Source organism: Xyrauchen texanus, chromosome 23 (genome assembly GCF_025860055.1).
Source record: "Xyrauchen texanus isolate HMW12.3.18 chromosome 23, RBS_HiC_50CHRs, whole genome shotgun sequence".
Lineage (NCBI taxonomy): Eukaryota > Metazoa > Chordata > Actinopteri > Cypriniformes > Catostomidae > Xyrauchen > Xyrauchen texanus.
Genome location: NC_068298.1, coordinates 25316783 through 25329021, shown reverse-complemented (window position 1 = coordinate 25329021; position 12239 = coordinate 25316783). Strand labels below are relative to the sequence as shown.

At 38.6% G+C, this 12239-nt stretch overlaps 2 protein-coding genes across 5 annotated transcripts in view; one reads left to right on the top strand and one right to left on the bottom strand.

Annotated features, from left to right (window-relative positions):
- The window catches only part of LOC127663229 (uncharacterized), a 516242-nt gene that overhangs the window by 266899 nt on the left and 237104 nt on the right, over positions 1–12239 (bottom strand). The window lies entirely within an intron of this gene.
- The window catches only part of elf1 (E74-like ETS transcription factor 1), a 60244-nt gene that overhangs the window by 13777 nt on the left and 34228 nt on the right, over positions 1–12239 (top strand). For 2 of the 4 annotated variants that reach the window (XM_052154738.1, XM_052154734.1), the window contains exon 1: positions 3649–3943. The exons of 1 other annotated variant lie outside the window; for it this stretch is intronic. The gene's annotated coding sequence lies outside the window, so the exon portion shown is untranslated. Of the gene's footprint in view, positions 1–3647; positions 3944–12239 lie in introns of those variants that run through there. One more of the 4 variants, XM_052154737.1, reaches the window with a different exon arrangement.

Sequence of the window (12239 nt, the reverse complement as noted above, 5' to 3'; positions counted from 1 at the left end):
AAAGCACTGGCAGAGTGGAAAACACACTGATAAAGAGACTAGTTATGGGGTACTCGGTAGGCAGGAAAAAAGTATTCATACACTTTCCCGCTCCGCACGCATTGCCACTTTTCCCTATATTAATGTGAGTAGACAATATTGATGGATACTGGCATCTTTTGCTAAAATACACAGCAGAAAATGTCTCTGACGGTTCCGATGGTTTCAGAGCACCTTTAGACTATAATGTCATCCCCCCATCTAAAATTAGCTTCAGTAATCAACATTTTACGAGTCTTTCATAATATAAAAAATATTTGTATCTTCATTTTGTGGAAATTAATAAGAGATTTTGTAATCTCTGGCATGGATGGCAAGGAAAGAAATTACGAGTTCTCTGCTTATGATGAGAATGTTTCCATTATTTGATAGTCAGCCCATTATGCATAAGCAGACAGTATTTTTATGCTGCACTGTTGTGATGTAAATTGTTTGTTTGTTGTTGATTCACACTTTAAGGAAAATATAAAAATGGTCCATTCTGACTTTTACAATTGCTGCCAACTTGGAAATGTATTATAACTATTCCAAATAAATTAGCATTTCTTGTATTCGATCATAGCTGTACTGACTACTGACACTGTGTAAGTTGTACGAACATTTGCGGGGAAGGATATGTCGAGACCGGACCTCTTGGAACTTCTGGAACCCCTGCACTAATGCATTAACCCTAATAAACTCCTCTGTTAAATTTTTTACCCGTTTCAACTTTTTGTTCATTAAAAAACAATTGTGTCTTTTATTTGATTGGTATATGACACATGGTGACTTTTCCTCTGCAGCATTTTAAGGCATCATACATGCACTCCAGAGGTGAAGGTTTTTCCGAAAAAATTTAATATTTCATTTAAAAATGTTAAAATAAATAAAAAAAAACAGACTATTTTGCCCAAGAATTGTGTGTGTACATTCCTCTAGCATCATCTGTATTGAAATTTGTGTGATGGATGAAGTTGCTGCCTTTGTAGTGTTCCAAGTCAGCTACTTTATGAGGCTCCATTTCAGTAAGGATGCTGTCATAGAAGGCAGCTGCCTATGTAGGCAGCATGGCAGCTCACTAGGTTTTGAAACATAGCTATTGTTCAAGCATTTTCATTTATCAAAATGGAGGATGAGTTATTTAGCGTGTTTGAAGAAAAAAATGATCACATCTCCCATTTAGATTTGTTAAGTTAAACAAACAATTCCTTTTTTTTTTTTAACATTTTTGTAGGGTGCACTGCAAATTTCAGAGAAAGATGACTACAAATATAATACGCAAACAACTTTTCTTTGTACTTTATCAAATTAATGTGGAGCTTGTTGAACTCGTTTGCTGTGTCCCGCTTGTGTTGATGTCACAGACAGTTTATACAGTATATCGTTGCCTAATGTCAAACGTGTTGTTGGCAGAGTGGGGCAGGTGCTCTCTGTGTTTACACATTTTCCATCACAGACCGGACAATGAATTAAACAGAATAGCCAGCCCTTCAAGCCACAGCAATATAATTTTTCTTCTATTTTCTGATTCCCTGCAATTATTAGTCATTAAAGGACAGTATATGCAACACATAATGCATTCAGTGTGGTGACTTCATATTTTTAAGCAAGTTGAGAACACGCCCACGAGACTGAATATTGCCAAAGAGGCTCAACAGCTTTTTCACTCCGCAACAGTTCAATGGTGCGCTTAAGGTTTTCTGAGAAAAGGCAATAGTTTGCGAAGTGTCAACTAAATCACTATTCATCTCTTTAGAGCATATTCACGTTCTTATTTGGCAGGTATTTATTCACCTAAAGGTTGCGTTAACAAAACTCTCTGTTCTGCTGCGGTTTTGTCTTTTTCATTTAGCCATGCCATGCCACAGACCCTGGTTTCCTGTGTGTCATCTGGATTGCCTCAGATAAAATGCTTGACAAGTACTATGGCTTCTTATCTGCAAAAATAGGGTGAGGGTTATTGCTAAGGGGGAAAAAAAAGAAATAGTGGCACATTGACATTTGTTGGCCATCAAGGTCACTTCAGTTGTTGGTGTGGAGGACGGAGTCATGCAATAAGATAAAATAGAAATTTTGTACTACACCTGGACTAAGTAGAAATAGAGTCTTAAAGCTGAAGTTTGTCATTTCTGCACCACTAGCATCTACAAACCAAATTGCAAAAATAATCACTGTTTTCAAACAGATTCCAGTTGGGCTCTGTTACACTTTTAGGAATGAATGCACAAAATGTGTGTGCCGATTCTTATGTCCGATTATTTAGAACAGCATCTGCCGATACGGATAATTTGGTGGTTCTGCTACCTTGTTGTATATCAATGATAATGAATTACTCTAAAAGGAATTTCAGTGATAACTTTATTTTCTTTGTCTCTACGGGTCTTCTGTGTTTCAGAGTAACTGGTCTTAGTTATAAAACAAAACACTGCAACAAAAAGCACATTACTAACTTACATTAACTGAATTCTGAATAGCGTCTTGTTAAGTTTACATTAAATAGGTAAGATTTCTTTTTTTAATGTTCTTAACTTGCATTAACTGACTTCTTAAAAATCGTGCTTGCCTCCACTTTGGCTTTAACAAAAGCATTATAATCCTTGCTGTGTCGAGCTTTAAAATGAGTTATCAAATTTGTTGTTAAAAGTTTTAACATTTGTTCCACCTCGTGAAATTCTAGCAGTGCAAAGCTTAAAAATTGCATCTCTGCTGTCATTGTCACCAAATTAAAAGTAATGGACCTTTTTTTTCACATAGTGCACGAGTTGTAAACTAATTTTCCAACAAGTTTTTCTACCCCATTTTGAATGTTTTTAAACATTCAGCCAAAGTCGTGCAGAATATTGCTTTTAGCGGCCTATACCAGAGATTGGCCAATACATGTGCATCGCTACTTACTGTGAACTTAGATTGTGAACTTACTTTTTTTTTGTGAAAAAATACACACATCAGCATGTGATGTGCAGTTCTGTCCTTTCCCTTTAGTAGAGCTCACTGTCATGATTGCAAAAATCTGTGGTTGGTGATGAATTAGAAATTTTCCTTTTCACTGTTCTTTTCAACAGTGCAACCAGGTGGGGCAGCTCTTCCAGTTTTATTATGCATGGCCTCTTTCATTCCTCATATCAAACATAAAGCCTGCTTTATGGGGCGTCTTATGGCCTATAGAGCCACTCCCGTTTCACCTTCTCAAATAAGTGCTCTGGCACCACTTATAGCAAGAAGATCTGATCAGTTGATATGGATTTATTCCCTCCCTCTCTTCTTCATGTCGTTTAAAGTGTTTTTAAAGAGCATTTTATCTGGATAGAACTCCCCATGTCTGCTTTTCTTTGCCACGTCTACCTATGTTCTGATGAAAACCTTTACACTCTCACCCAATCTTCTGTTACCCCTCTCGCATAGCTCAAGGTGTAGTCTGATTGTTACTTTGTCCAGGTTTCCCCTCCTCCACTGCGCTCCCCCAGCCAATCGAAACCACAGCCTGAGCTCACCTGAAATAATTTGCATATTAGGTATGCCCTTGCAGCTGATTGGCCCTTACTGAAGTTCTGTTGCACAGCGTGTCTGTCAGTGGTTACTCAGGGTATGACTCACAGTGAGAGAGAGCTTTGCTTTGCACTACTTTTCCTTTTTAAAGATTTCAACCAGGAGCCATTGCCCTCCCTCACTCGGTTCTCATTTTCGCTGTATCTACTATTGAAGTGAGTGGGAGAGGCAGAGGGCAGGCCAGTGCTCAACACCTTGAACATGCCATTCTGTTTGTTGTAGACACACCCTTGGATTATTTTATTTTTTACGTCAACGTAATCTCTTTCTTTTAAAGAATATTTGTTTTTCATAAATTTTTTATTAATTTTTTTGCTGATACTCTGATATATTTTCATCATAACCATGGAGCTTTACATGAAACACAAGTACTTGTAAGGTTAGTGACGAATTTGTATTTTTATTATGTAATAGAATATAGTTGTAGGTCTGTAAGTGCCAAATGTCTGTCGTCTGCCTTCACTTTATAAGCATGATTCATCAAGTTTACTTTAAATATATGCATATGCAAAATACAGGCATATGTAGCATTTGTTTTGAAATGTAATTTGTTTTATTTTTGGGGTCAAAGCAAAAGTTTTTTTATATTATTGTACAAGTAAACAATTAACATTTCTCTGGATTTGGTCTAATTTTAGTAAATAGGTTTTCACATGATTTACATCGATCTTATTATAAATCGCCCAAGACCTGCGTGAAAAACGTATTATAGGACATTTAATGGCATTTACTCTGAATTAAAGACCGTTTTGCAGTCTTAAACATATAGCGACGTATATGTTTATAAAGAGGTTTAAAGTCACATGTTTTGTAAAGAGTCATTGCCCTTATATGGGTACTGAGAGTGAGGTAGGAAATCATGTTTTGCAACCCTGTTGATCAAGCCCATTTGACGGTTAGAGTGGGTTGCAGTGTGAAAATAAACTTTTCTATCACATCTCATACCTACAAAGTTACCAACGATGCACCATGTAGTATATAAAAAAACTTAGCTCCATAGTGATCTCTGTTCATGTAAGGTTCTGCTTTTATACTGTGTAATTGATTCCATTGCGTGGGCTTGTAGATTTCAGTTTGATTTTAGACTGGTTTATCAGGCCTCAACATTACCGTGAAACCTGATGTGAATGTTGTACATCCTGTTGTGCTATGAACCCACAGTATCTCTGTGAAACCCAGAGGAGACAAACAAATCATGCAGTTCTCCCTGTAAGTGCCAAATCCCTATGTTTGGCTCCTTTTATTTGTTGTCATATTGTTTTCAATTTCACCATGTATAATTAAGCTATTTACCATACATTGTGTTTTCTACATAGTCTGTGTTGAACTAGCCAACAGCAGCTCCACCAGTCCGTTTGTACTTACAGACAACAGTAATTTAATGGCACATGATAATGATGAGGTATGTGGTCAAGAGGGATTGAGATAGTTTTACTAAATATTGTATCCTGGTTGAAATTATAGGTGACCCACATCCATCAACTTTGCAATTACATGTATCATTAATGCATGTTTTATGTGTCTTCCAAATAGATAACTGATGATTTTGACATTTGTTAATTTGTTATATGCACCATTACTAATGTAAAAATAGATATTTCTTTGTGTAAAATTTACTTCTTAAAAAATACCTCTTGCCTCTATTGGATCCTATTCAGATGTGAAAGCACTTTGGTTGAGGTCACACAGCTCAGAATTCTAGGAAATGTTACCCCACCCGACCCACCCAATGTCATATGACCTCAGGTGTCCAGGGGCAGTATCAGATTTGAATGGCCTTGTTATCTTATCAGACCCCCTGATAGGCAGATACCAGCACAACTCAAGCAATTTTTCCCTTCATTCAGCTGACCATGATTTGTATTGTAAATGAGCAGGGCACCTGGAATTGGCTTGTAGTCAAACACGGCCCCTTTGTAGTGGAATTGCTTTGTTTGGGGCTTCTCTTCAGGACTGAGTTTCTGTCACAGTTGGCAGGATGGCTGGTAAGTGTCAGGTTGGCTTCACGCATAAAACAGCGTCAACAAGTCCCTGCCTGTAATTGGATCATTAGGTCCTGTAGAGCAGGAGGGTTGGACAAAACTGCTCAAGCTGGTCTAGCATGGAAAACAGAAGAGGGCTGGGTTTGAGAAAGAATATTTGTCCTGCTCTTGTCATAGAATTGTGTACATGGCTTACTGGCATGGATGGTTTGAGAGCTGTTGCTGAGGCTTATGTTGCAGGTTTGTTAGTCTTTCAGCTCTTTCAATGCTTTGCCATGCCTCCAGCATCGATTGAGGTCTCGGAATGACTACATTGACATGGTAGCTTTAGGAACCATCTGGTTTGGTATCTAATTGGACATGTTGAGAAATTCTTTTTGGCTCTGCCCCTCTGTATTTTTACCAATTTAGGTAGAATGGGTTCAAGTCCATTCAGAGAGAGAGAGATCGTAATCTAGTGTAGTCTGGCAGTATGACATAATACTCTTAAGAATTGTTTAGCAAAGTTGAAGCTGACTTTAAAGGGATTGTTCAACCGCGCCCCCAATTGATCATCTAACCTCACATGACTTTCTTTATTCCATGGAACACAAAAACGATTTTAGGTAGAATGTTAGAAATTTCATTTTGGGTGAGCGATTTATTTACTTGAATTTGTAGCTGTAACCATGAGAACAGGTGGCCAAGCCACCAATATGCAATAAACACAATCTATTTATATGTTTAAAGTTAAATGAGATCATCATGAGATAACAATTACTTGGCTGTCAGGTATCTTTGAATTTTTATGAAAGCAGCAGTGTTCTGCTGAAATAGTCCTGGCAGTTATGCCTTTGTCTATATGCTGTTGACTGCTTGGGCAGATTTGCATCACGTTTTCATACTGCTCTCCCCATTTCCATTGAGCACTTTCTGAGTGTTGAAATGGTCTGTGTAAAGGAGTTCAATGGAAAGGAGGAGGCGAAAACCGGCTTGACAATATAAATAATATTTTAAAACTTCAAAAAAAGACACAAACAAACACATGACGGTCAGCCGCCCATAAACGTTCTCTTGCACCACCATCCGCAGTCGGCCGTTATCCCTCTCAGAGGCTTAATTAGCCTGATAAGGGACAGGGTGAGTAAAATCACGACCCTGCCCTGCCCTCTAGCCTGTCACATTCCTCCCTCGTTCTCTCAGGCCGGGGAGCCCCCAGCATGACGTACACCCCCGTCTTTCCCTGGGGGAGGACGTGCCCTAAGCCCTGTCTGCCGGCAGGTCATCCTCGCCTTCCAGAATCTGGGACGGGACGGGGGAGGGAAACAAAAATAATTTAAATATGGCGGGGGAGGGGGGGGGGTGTACTTTCTGTAACAGTGTAGTACCCCCCAAAAAAACACACTGTAAAATGTAAAAGATAGAGAAAACAAAAAAAAAAACACTTACTCGCCGGTTCTCCGATACGCCGTAGCTTGGTCCTCGGACACTCCTCCACATTCAAGTGGACGACAGCTGTTCCTACCCGGGCGGATCAGAGGCAGTCCTCCAGCCCCTGGCGGATGGAACGCCCCACCGCATTTTCAGAGAACAGAAGGGATCTGCCCCGCTCATGGTAGCAGTTCTCCCACTCCAGGTGGTCGGCTCGGAGCCTCTTCTCCTCTCGCGATCGGCGACCATTCCTCCGCTTCCATGCGGCCGAGCTCCTCCGTCCCCCGGAAGATGGCCTTGGCTGTTCCAATGGGGTGGATGGTAGCGGCGAGAACTCCACTACGGCGTATCCCTCCTCCTTCCCGAGTGTAAAGGGATCACGGGGAGTTGGGAAGAACTGGCTTGACAATATAATAATATTTTAATGAAAGACACAAACATCTACACACGACGATCAGCTGCCCGTAAACAATCTCTCTCTCTCTCTCTCTCTCTCTCTCTCTCACACCACCATCCGCAGTCGGCCTTTATCCCTCTCAGAGGCTTAATTAGCCTGTCACAGTCCGTTTCCTAAAACATGCTGAGACTGGCATACCTCATTTCTCCGGTACCAGATATACTGGAGAAAGAAACCCTATCACAGATCAAGATGGTTTCATCATAGATTCTTCTGAATTAACTTTAAAGGGGCCATGACATATATACATTTTATTATCTTCTCTAAGGTCCACATATAATGTCAGTTAAGTTTTTTTGCACCAAATCAGTCATAATTTAATAATATATGATCATTTTCCACCCTGTCTCTGGCCCTCTGTCTAAAAGCTTGGTTTAAAGATATCTGGTCCTTTTAAGACTTCAGTGTAAACACCCACTGTTCTGATTGACTAACTTACAGCTATATTTAAACTCAGTCGAAAGAAAATGTACAAACTTTTACATTATAATTTATAAAACTACATTTCAGGGTTAAAACATAACGTATACCCAACACATTCATCTGAATATATAAAAATGTCCCTAAAGCACCGCATCTATCAAATAGTCATGACATTTGATACATTTGTGAATTAAGCCGTGTAAGCACAGTTCCGGTAGTGTTTAACTGCTGAAACTTTCAGTTCCTTTGCAAAGCTCAAATAATATTGTGGCTGGTTCACAAGCAGTCCACGCTGATATGAGCCAAAAACATACAATCCACGCTGAAATGATCTGAATAAGCAAATGTAATACAGTCAATGGTGATCTTTGGTTTTTCAACCGGCTTCAACAGGCCAAAGCAGAGACACGGGTCTTCCCCTGAGTCCTTTAAAAGCGGTGCAAGATGCATGATAATGGTCAAAGCTGTTCATCTAGTGTAGAAAAATATTTAATACAGATAATCTCATGAAGGTGTCAAAGTCCACTTTGCTGTTGATTAATCTCCCATGACAGGCCAATGTCTCTCCTCTTCACCTGTGACTAACTGCAAGCACCAGTGGGTGGGCAAATGGTGCAAGGACTAAAATTAGGTGTTGATATCTTGCCGGAGGCAGTCATGTGCTGATGTATGTGGTCCTTGTGATGTCCAGTTCCACAGCCTGGTTTAAATAAATGCTATGTTTCTATCAAGGAGGAAGTTTTGAGTTCTGAAACTTGCAGTATGTTTTTATAGTACAATGACCTCTTATACTGAATGTCAAAAGGTCAAGGAAAATTATATTCCTCATGTCATGACCCCTTAAATGTATTGAGAGGATTGGGTCTTGTTTTGGGCCCTTACAAGCAACCAGATGCAGAGATAATGTACTTGTGTCTAAAACCTATGTCATACATACCAGCGTGGTTGTGCAAAGATAGCAGAACAAATGGTCAGTCAGTTGTTTAGCCAAGAGTAACACATGAAGCCAGTATTATAAGGAAGTGTGGCCTGCAATCTCTACTTGGAAATGCACTTTGGTTGAAGTTGCTATAGACGTCTCCTATCCGCTACACCCGTTTTGTTTTTGTCTCCAGCTTTGGTGGGAGATTTTCCAGTTTACTAATCTTAAACTGCCCACTGAATTTTTTTTTAACTTTTGTTGCTCTGGAAGTTCTGGCCTTTATATGTGGCTGTCCATTTACCTCCTGTTTCCTAATGGAATAGTTAATCATGTTGTATATATTAAGGTTTACTTTGCTTTTGAGAAGTTACCAACCCAGACTTGTGTCAAGTCATAATAATAGAAAAAGATGGCAAAATCATACAAAAAACTTTTACTCCCATAGAAAAAAAATCATTTTTTTCTTACAATTTTTTCTAAATTCAACCCCTAACCCAAATCCCAATCCCAAACCTAAACCTAATCATGAAGTCTAACCTGTTACCCAAACAACTTTTGTATACCAATGAAGAAAGAAAACATTGATGTTTGGAATTAAGAGTCAAGCATATTTCAGTTTATGAACATACATAAGTCATTTGGAATGAATAACTAAATTTAGTTAGATGCCTGTATTGTCCATTTGAAATTCTGTTTGTAGATTGGTTGGCCTAAAAGTCAATATCTTACAACTTTGACAACTTGTACAAATGATTGAGTTGTCATGAGACTGTTGGAAGTTACATCCCTAAAATAAGATGGTAGTGATTTGAAAGGACCAAGGCTCCATAAAATACAAAGGGACTATGTCTAAGTTTAAATAAGGAGTCAGTCCAGTTTTAGATCCACATCTGAACAGACAATAATAAGAAAAATTAGTTAAATTGAAAACTTGAAATATTGCAGTTTCACTGACTAAAAGTGTTTATGGTTATTGAACTTTGTACAATGTCTGTCTTTGTGCAACTCAGAATCGGAAATTGAATGTTGCTTCATTATCAGTGTTGTATCTTACCAGACATGAACTGCATATCACATGTTCACAGATGAATGATATGTGACCACTTCCCATGTAAACCACACTGCTTTATATTTTGCTTAGTGTTTATTAATTGCATTAGTCAGAAAGACATCACATAGCTAAGTGTCTCATGACAATGTGCTAAATAATTACCAAACAGCCAAAAACATAATGGCATATTTAAAGACAATATTGAAAACAATCTTATGAAACAAACACTGTATTATCCAGAACTCTTTTCTCTTGTCAGTACAGTTGTAAGTTCCTCTTTTAATAGCAAGGACTCTAGCTGGATTTAACCTGCTATACTACTGCTTTTGTGTGCTAACTGGCTACAGAGAGTCAGTCATGCAGCCGCCTGGCATTCTCATTTAAAAAGAATGCTGGTAGCTTTTTACCCATACAGACCCAAAAGTGACATGACTGACATATTCCCATCCGTAACATGCTGTTAAAACATTTTCAGTTGACACCAGTTTAGTGTTGAGTACTAGAGTCTTGGATGCAGACCCACATCCAGAATTGGAGATTTAATAGTTGCATTCTGTGTAGTGCTTTAGCTGAACAGGTGTGTGTATGTGTGTGTGTGAGTGTGTGTTACAAACAAGGGCTTAAGAGAGACACAACATGAGGACTAGTGGTTATCTCCCATAACTACAGCACAGAGGCAACTCCCATATCTAATATTCTAGCTTGCCTTGTAAACACTCAGTACACCAGTCAGACATGTGACTGCCTTTTGCCATGACTGCCAGTTGCCAGTTCATTTCTTTTCATAGAAACAGCTCAGCACTGCCTTATTCTGAAATACGTGCACTACAACCTCACCAACACTAAGAAGCAAACGGTTTCACAGTTTATAAGATAAAAATAAAAGGGAGTATTTTACAAAAACAAATGCAACACGTGTGGTGTGCAGCTAGGCTATCTCAAATGTTAGAGGTACGCAGGCAGATTTTGAACAAGCTGTATGTGGCTGTGTTTAACAGAACATTAAACTTCAAGTTACAGGCTCGAAAATGACATGCTAATGAAAATGTGTTAGTTTCAGATTGTTTAAATGCAAGGCTTTGTAGCTTTAAAATTAGGAACTACAGTTCCGATGTGTGCCATGGTTCACATGTGCTGCATCGTATCTTTGGTAAAAGATACAAAACGAAGACGTCTGTTGTTCAAAAAATGGAGCATTTACATTGTACATACAAAATGTCCATGCACCTATGGAATGATATTCCGAACATTATTCAAAAGGAATTGCAAATTGTATTTGCAATTGCGTTTTCAATTTGTGGACGCATAAAATGTGACATAATCCAAACGCAGTTGCAAATCGCGCATTACCGTTTGCATTTTCGTTTAAGTGAACGCACAGTGACTGCCAGATTTCAAATGGAAAAGCAAAGTCCGTTTGCAACTGTGTTTCCCATATCTTACGAGTTTTGGCCCTGTCATATTTAAATAGCAATTTCAATTACCACGTCTGCTTTTTCACTTTCTCAGCGTCGCGTATGTAGCCAGCCAAATCTCAAATGGAATACTAATTCCCTTAGTATTTCCATTTCCGATGCCTTACACGGAAACCTGTCAATCAGGGTCAAGGGTGGGATTATGCTATGGGGCGTGTTTGTCTTGGGAAGTGACGTCACTCACAGTCGACGGTCAAGAGGTGATGCCCTGAACAGACGCCGGTTTATCAAATCAAATCAAATCAAATCACTTTATTGTCACACTACCATGTACACAATGCAACAGTAGGTGAAATTCTTGTGTGCAGTTCCGAGTAACATAGCAGTCATGACAGTGACGAGACATATACCAATTACAATAACCAACATACTTACACAAAACAATTTACAAGTCAAATGTACACATACTTACACAACACAATAATTATATACAATGTACAGTAAACAATACACACAATATACAATACAATAAGTAGGAGTATATGAAATATATATATATATATATATATATATATATATATATATATATATATATATATATATATGAAGTAGTATATTGAGGAGAATATGTTGACAGTCCAGTGTGAGATTATAGATTAATAAAGTGCAGTGCTAATTTTTTTTTTTTTTAATTATTGATCGTGATAGACTGTGAGTGACGTCACTTCCCAAGACAAACACGCCCCATAGCATAATCCCACCCTTGACCCTGATTGACAGGTTTCCGTGTAAGGCATCGGAAATGGAAATACTAAGGGAATTAGTATTCCATTTGAGTTTTGGCTGGCTACATACGCGACGCTGAGAAAGTGAAAAAGCAGACGTGGTAATTGAAATTGCTATTTAAATATGACAGGGCCAAAACTCGTAAGATATGGGAAACACAGTTGCAAACGGACTTTGCTTTTCCATTTGAAATTTGGCAGTCACTGTGCGTTCGCTTAAACGAAAATGC